Genomic DNA, 7,159 nt, shown 5'->3' on the forward strand with positions numbered 1-7,159 from the left:
TCCTCTGGGACAAACATCCTCATCCTAGTCCATGGCGACACAACAAACAAAAGACAGCACCAGCACAGAAGCAGGCATGAACTGCTGACCAAAGGCCAACACAGCAGGGGGTAATGAGATTATCAGGGACCCCCCCCCCCAAACCCCTCAAGCCATTTCCAGAAAGGCCTCAAAGAATGGACTATTCAAGATAACCTAATTTACACAGAAAAATTAAAACCTTAGTTTCAGGACATCCCATCAGCGAGACAACACTAGGAACCAAGGCTGGTAATCTCTTTTTCTCTCTTTCTCTCTCTCCCTCTCCTTAATTAATCTCTTCTCTTCTACACTATCCCTGCTATGTAAGCTGTGTGCTTATATAGTAGGCCAGGGACTGACATGCCCATTTCAATGCCAAGTGTGCAATTTATGTATAAAACCCGGGGATTTTTTGTGGGCCCTCCGACTTTTGCTGTGCATTTTAACCACAAGAATTTGTGAAACTTGGGTGCTCCCTCCCCCTTAAATGTGAGACACTCCAACTTTCCAAGTGTAAGTACTGTGAGAGGAATTAAATAATCATCGTTCCAGCAAACAGAGAGGTGTAAACACAGAATTAATTTAATGAAGGTAAAAAGCAAACTCCTCAAAACTTCCAGAAGAAGAGTCTAGAGAAAGATGTCACCCAGAATAGTCAGTGGGGGATGTAGCTCCTTGGTTTCAGTGAGAGCATCATCTTGAAAAGAAATAAAAGAATCTCTCAGCACTGAAGATTAATAGCTTGAAAAACAAGCAACACATCACCTTTTCTATGAGTTAAGAAGTGAATATTCCTATTACTCTCATGAGGATACAATAGACAACAATCAAATTAAATGGCCATTCACACCTGAACTTTCCATCTACCACATGCTTTCAATAAAAGCATACTCATACAAGTAAAGGAGTATACAAGATCATTCTTCTCTATTGGTTTGGTTCCTTAACAGCTCAGCTCACAGTCAATCCTAACCACCCCTAGACAACATAAGCCATAGCCAGAGATCACAGAAACAGCCCCCTACTCATGTCTCAGTTTCCAGATTTTCACAACAACAAAACTGAAACAGAAGTTAAAATAACAAAACAGTGAGACCATCCAAAGCAGAAAACTGAAGCTAGTTCAACTTTTAGATACTGACAACACACAAATAAGAAGTGTAGTGGCACCAAGAATTTACAAAATTCATGTAGATGCAAGTCATTTATGGTCCAAATAATAAGCTACAGGAGTTAAAGTACACTGTATTACACTTTTTCTACAAGGTTTGAACACAAGCAATCTTCCAAATGTCTTTGCACTGCCCTTACCTTTTTTTTCATTAGTTCACTACTAATAATACTTCAGAAGTATTACTAGTATTATTAGTATTATTTAGAAGCTCTCAGAAATATTTTAGAAGGTGACAACAGAGTGTCTCTATGAGACACTCAGTTTAAAGTCTACCCAATAACACTTTAATTATTTAAAGCTTTATGAATCATCAGGGTGGGGTAGGGAATAGAGAACTTCAGTAAAATTGCCACTGACTTTTGAATTAAGTTGCTCTGTCCATCTTAATTTTCTTCAAGCCAGCAGCAGTTCAGTTGAATGCAAACCTACAAAAATTATTATAAACACATTAATGCCAAAATTAAAAAACATCTAATTCACTGTGGGATGAAGGAAACTACAATACATCTAAAAATAACAAAGAAGATAAACCAATTCATCACTAGATTTAAGTTTGAATCGTTCCCAGGAGAAGTAGCTTTTTTTCAAGTATTATACTTGCAGACCAGTCAGACTAATTAATTCCCATTCAGAATAGTAAAATACACTGAAGTCAATCTTAAAATACCAACACAGAAAAAAGCTAGCCTGCACATACAGTGAAATAATTTTTGGTAAAAAACCCTCTGGCTCTTGTAAGGGAGAAAGAATAGTGGAAAGAAAAGGAAGAGTAAAAAACCCTCTATATTATTACTGCCCTGATACTGTAAACACATCTAGCACAAATGGAAGGACTGACACATGCAAGGTCTCCAAAAGGCTTGGCCAAAAGGATACAACATTCACTGCTGAGATTACAACATTAACATGAAGGCTAAATTCTTTATGGATATAGATAAAGCTACTTTCTAATCTCCCGTAAAAAACACACTCTTACCTACGCGTTTCTCCTTGTACCTGTATTCTTCAAATTCTTAAGGAACTATTCCATTAATTGTAAAAGCCAACAAGTAAAAATTAACAACCTTCAATATTCTACACAAAACAAAACAACAACACACAAAACAACACAAAAAACTTCTAACCAGTAAAAATTACTGGTTTAACTGTTCAACTGATAAAATGTTTTTTTCTAGTGTAAATTGATTTATGAACACCACAACACTTACCTAATCCAAGAGGACTGCACAAGGTGTTAGTATTGCGTGATTTATATTTTTCCAGTTTGTTTTCCTTGAGATAGTATCCCAAGTTCCTGTTGATACTACATTCGCAGCAGTTTGACATAGATTTGACCTCACAGAAATCAGCTACCCATCCTTCTCGCTTACAGATCCTGTAAGGCTATTTACAAAGTCTGCCAATGTCTGTCTTAAAAACCTTTTATTTTCTCTGACAGATTCTTCTCTTGTCTATTCCATGTCTATTTCATAGATATCACCATACTCAGCACCAAGTGAAATAAACAGATGTTTTACTCCACAAATGTGATGCCGAAAACATAAATTAAATTTCACGTATGAATTGTAGAACATTTCCTACCTTCTGGTAGCAGAGGCATTTGTAAACAGTTATCTGGATACCTCCATACTGCTTATTGGCAACAACATTTTTCAACAGAAATATTAAATACAATACAAAAGGAAAAAAGGTAAACAAACACGTATCAAATTCTTCATTTATAAAATCGGTCTCACGGCAAAGTGAGAGAAGACTGTGTCAGAAAATTTTAAAAATGAAATAAGGGTAGGGGAAAAATCTGCCATGAAACTTTTCAGCAACGTCTCCACAGTGACTCAGGCCACATTTAACCTGAAGCCAGTTAACAAAACTGGTTATGCCCCTGACTCAGAAAAAATGTTGCCGAGAAGAAAAATACTATGTAAAAAAAGGAAAGCACTTTATTTTGGCAGCTGAAGTATTCAGAACTTCATATATTTAGCTATGTATCCATGCCATGCGGACAAAAGAATCCAAGGGAGATGTGCACAAGACTGCTAGAAGAAAAAAACCTCACGACTTCCTTAATTCTTTTCCCAGATGTCTACTGTTACTTCAGAGGCCTTTTCAGGACGAAGCACGCCAAATAATCCCAGAACAGTGTCTGATATTTCTTCCACAGGAAGCAAGTGCTGCAGGTCACTGTTCACCTTTTTCTTCTCTGCCAGCCGAAGCAAAATGCTGCAAACATCCAGGACTGACTCTGTCGTTCAAGCCACCTACAGTAAAAAGAACCAGAGAAATCAGTTTACCCGTATGAGATCTGGGCTGGCGTTAGACAAACACAAAACAAACCAACGCCAGAAACCTGAATCTCAAAAACAGAAACAAACAGAAACCTGGATCCTAAGAGCAAGCACGGACGGACCGAGCCCGAGGACGGAAGCCTCGGCCACAGCTGCCCTCACAGCCGGGGAGGGCGGCAGCGATGCTTGACGGAGGGCGCAGCCTATCAGCGAAAACCCGCTCCTGCCTCTCATCCCGGGAGAAAAACAGCGGGGGAGCGACGGGGGACCGGCACTGGGGGCTGGGAGGAAAGAGCGGGGAACGGAGAGAAGGGGTTTTCTCGTTTTATTGGGAAAGATGAGCAGCAGAAAGCACCGGGCGGCAAGCGCTAACCTGGGCCAGGGACATTGGCAGCGCCGCCCGGGGCACGCTTTCTTTCCTGGCGAGCGGGGACAGACAGACGGTGCTCCCGAGTGCACGGACACTCACACCGCCCGCTCCGGGGCGTGCGGGCACACAGAACCCGCTCTGGGGAAGCACAACCTCCCGCTGCGACCCCGCCGAGCGCTCTTCCTCTGCACTCCCGGGGGCCACCCCGCTCCCCCGGGAGTCCGGCGGGGGAAGGAGCGTGGCGGCCCGGCCGCTGTGTGCGCGCTCCCGGGGCTGGTCCGAGCTCCCGCCTCCCACAGCCGCGCACGCGCACCGCGCGCTCGCTTCGCGCTCTCAAAATGGCGCCGCTCTGCGCCGCAGTGCTGCCCGCGCGCGCGCGCACGCGCAAACTGCGCGAGAGCCCCCCCTCGCCGCGCGAGCCCGGGGAGGGGCGGTGGGGCTCCCCGATACCGCCCCCACCGTGACGTCACGGGAACCATCCCGAACGTTCCACGCGGGACTGGGAATCCCAGAGCGCGCCCCGCCCCCGCGGCGGGAGTTCCCCAGCGCCGCCGTAATTAACCGGGAAGCGGTGCAGCCCGCGGCGCACGCGCAACCGGCGTCGAGCGGCGGCGCGGGGCGCTCAAACCGGAGCGCGGCTCGGGCCGCGGGTCCGTCGGACCGACCCGGCCTGACCCGACCCGGCTCCGGCTGGGAGGTCCGTACGCCGTGTGTGGGAGAGCGGCCGCCCGGCGCGGCCCTAGATCAGCCCGGCGCTGCCGGTGAGGTGCCCGCCGTGAGGAAGCGGCTGCGGCGGGACCGGGAGGCGCGGGTCCCCGGCGGTGCCCGGCTCTGCGGACTGAGCGGGCGCTCCGCAGCGCCGAGCGCGCCCCGCGCCCTCCGTGCGGTTTAACCGCGGCGCCTGAAGCCAGTAAAAACCAGTAACCACCAATTAATAAAACAAAATATTGTTATAAATGAGAAGCGAAAGTCTCGATATTCAGCAAAATTTAGATTGCTTTATTTTATATAGACAGAGCAATGCAGCGCGCTGGGGAAAACGTGAGGGGTCACCGCCCACTCTACGCTTCCACCGAACTTGGTTTGCAGCTCCCTTTTTATCGCTTGGTTTTCCTTGTAGTAATCAATAATTGTTACTGTTTTGTTGTCATAAGTCTGCAAGGTAAGCAAAGGTGGTCAAACACATTTCCGTGGGACTGCTCTACGAGCAATTTGTCAAGTAACCACCTGGTCTTGGTGAATAAAAAACAGAAGAAATGGGAAGTCTGATCTTAGCAGATAGTTTGCAATTGACCACACAAAGGCAGAAAATCTGATTCTGCTAAAAAAAACCTTTCGGACTATGGAAAACTTTTTTTTTTTTTGTAATAAATTGGTATACTAAATATTCATAACAGAATTTAAACAGAGTGGGTTTAATCATACGTTTCCATTTATCTAGGTACATGTTATTTATTTGGTTTATTTATTTGTTTGTTTGTTTGTTTGTTTATTTTTCTAAGTATTCTGATTTATACAAACTCCAGAACTTGTATGATTAACACGAATATTTATCAATTATCACAATATCATCATCTTCTCTACATTGACAGATGCGGCTTCAGTGTTCAAGTGAATGAATGGAAATGCCCTGGAAGTCCACACAGTCATTCCATGCCTGCAGTTTTGAGAGAAAAGTGATGGGTAGATTCTTCCTGCCTGAGATCTAAATGTCTAAATCAGCGGTTTGGAATTTTGCAATCTTTTTACCAATGCAACCAAAACTGTTTTTTTCAATTAATTAGGTAAAAAAAGTAAATTTACAAAATTGTATTTAGTTATCATTAGAAAGAATGCTGGCAAGTAGCAAGTTTGTAGCACCTGCATTTGATTCTGGATTTTCTTTGGAAGTTTCCTCCACAAGTTGTAAATTATTGTCAAAACTGAGATTATGCATTGACTTTTGAACAAAAATTGTCTCAAACTGTAGGATTCTTTTTTAAAAATATATTTTATAGACATGTACATGTGGCCAAAGTAAACTATTCTTCATAACTTGATAGAAATCACTAGAAAGAAACAATTACCAGAAACTTTATTAAGAACCAACAACTGAGAAAATAAAGCAGAAAAGCACATAATAATCTCATCTTTAAACTGAGAGAAGCTCTAAAACAGCTCTGAAACAATTATGGTCACATTAATCTTCAGCTCAACTCTGAGTAGTTAAACTCACAGTTAAACTGTTCTGATTTCTAAAACCAGCAGTGTTTTTCTAGATTCCCAATATTGACTGCAGTGAAATCTCCTTTCTCCTCATCCTTTGAAATCACCTGTGTTGCAAAAGCAAGAATTCTCAGGAAGGGTGTGAGAGCATTCCCTTAGTTATTTGCACAGCCTGATGACAAACCTGAAACCATGAACAGGAAAGGCAAGGCAGTGCTCTGCCACCTGGTGCAGCTATGAAGCAACAGCCCAGCACTTGGCCTTGTTGAACCTCACACCACTGGCCTCAGTCCATCATCCAGCCTGCCCAGATTCCTTCCTTCCTGCACTCCAGCAGACCAACACTCACATTCAATTGGTGTTGTCTACCACACTGAGGATACACACTCAATCCACTGGTCCAGATCATTGATATGATATCAAACAGGAGTGCCCCCAGTACACAGCCCTGGGGAAGCTCCCTGGTGACCGACCACCAGCTGGATATTACTCCACTCACAACCACCCTCTGAGCCCAGCCATCCCAACAATTTCTACCCAGCAAAGCACCTGTCAAAGCCATGGGCTGCCAGCTTTTCCAGGAGAATGGCATTGGAGACAAAGACTTTACTAAAGTCCAAGTAGACAACACCCACAGCCTTTTCTTCATCCGCTAAGCAAGTCACCTGGTCATAGAAGGAGATGGCAAGCAGGACCTACTTTTTCTGACACTATGCTGGATGAACCTGATCCCTTGGATGTCCTGCACATGCCATGTGATTGCACCATAGCACTCAAGATGATGTGCTCCACAACCCTGCCAGGCACCAATGTCAGGCCTGTAGCTCCCCAGAGCCTCCTTCCAGGCCTTCTTGTAGATATGTCACATTGGCCAATCCTCACTCAAGTCAACTGGGAGCTCCCTGGTTAGCCAGGGCCATTGGCAAATGACAGAGAGTGGCTCAGTGAGCTCTTCCCCCAGCTCCCTCAGTATCCTTGGGTGGATTCCATCTGTTGAGTGTCTAAGCAGCTCAGTAGGTCATGAAGTTCTCCTGGAGAGGGGCTTGATTCTGCTCCTTGTCTATGTATACTGGCTCAGAGGGCAGGTTGTCTTGATAATAATTG

At 44.5% G+C, this 7,159-nt stretch overlaps 1 protein-coding gene across 7 annotated transcripts in view; it reads right to left on the bottom strand.

The window, feature by feature from the left end:
- Positions 1 to 4,575, bottom strand: part of GPBP1 (GC-rich promoter binding protein 1) — a 33,491-nt gene extending 28,916 nt beyond the window's left edge. For 3 of the 7 annotated variants that reach the window (XM_079330620.1, XM_079330621.1, XM_079330615.1), the window contains exons 1-2: positions 2,404 to 3,591; positions 1,553 to 1,620 (exon numbers count right to left, since the gene is read on the bottom strand). The gene's annotated coding sequence lies outside the window, so the exon portion shown is untranslated. Of the gene's footprint in view, positions 1 to 1,552; positions 1,621 to 2,403; positions 3,762 to 4,179; positions 4,444 to 4,555 lie in introns of those variants that run through there. The other 4 variants (XM_079330618.1, XM_079330617.1, XM_079330616.1 and 1 more) reach the window with 4 other exon arrangements.
- Between the last annotated feature and the right edge of the window lie 2,584 nt (positions 4,576 to 7,159).

This window comes from Erithacus rubecula (genome assembly GCF_903797595.1).
Source record: "Erithacus rubecula genome assembly, chromosome: Z".
Classification (NCBI taxonomy): domain Eukaryota; kingdom Metazoa; phylum Chordata; class Aves; order Passeriformes; family Muscicapidae; genus Erithacus; species Erithacus rubecula.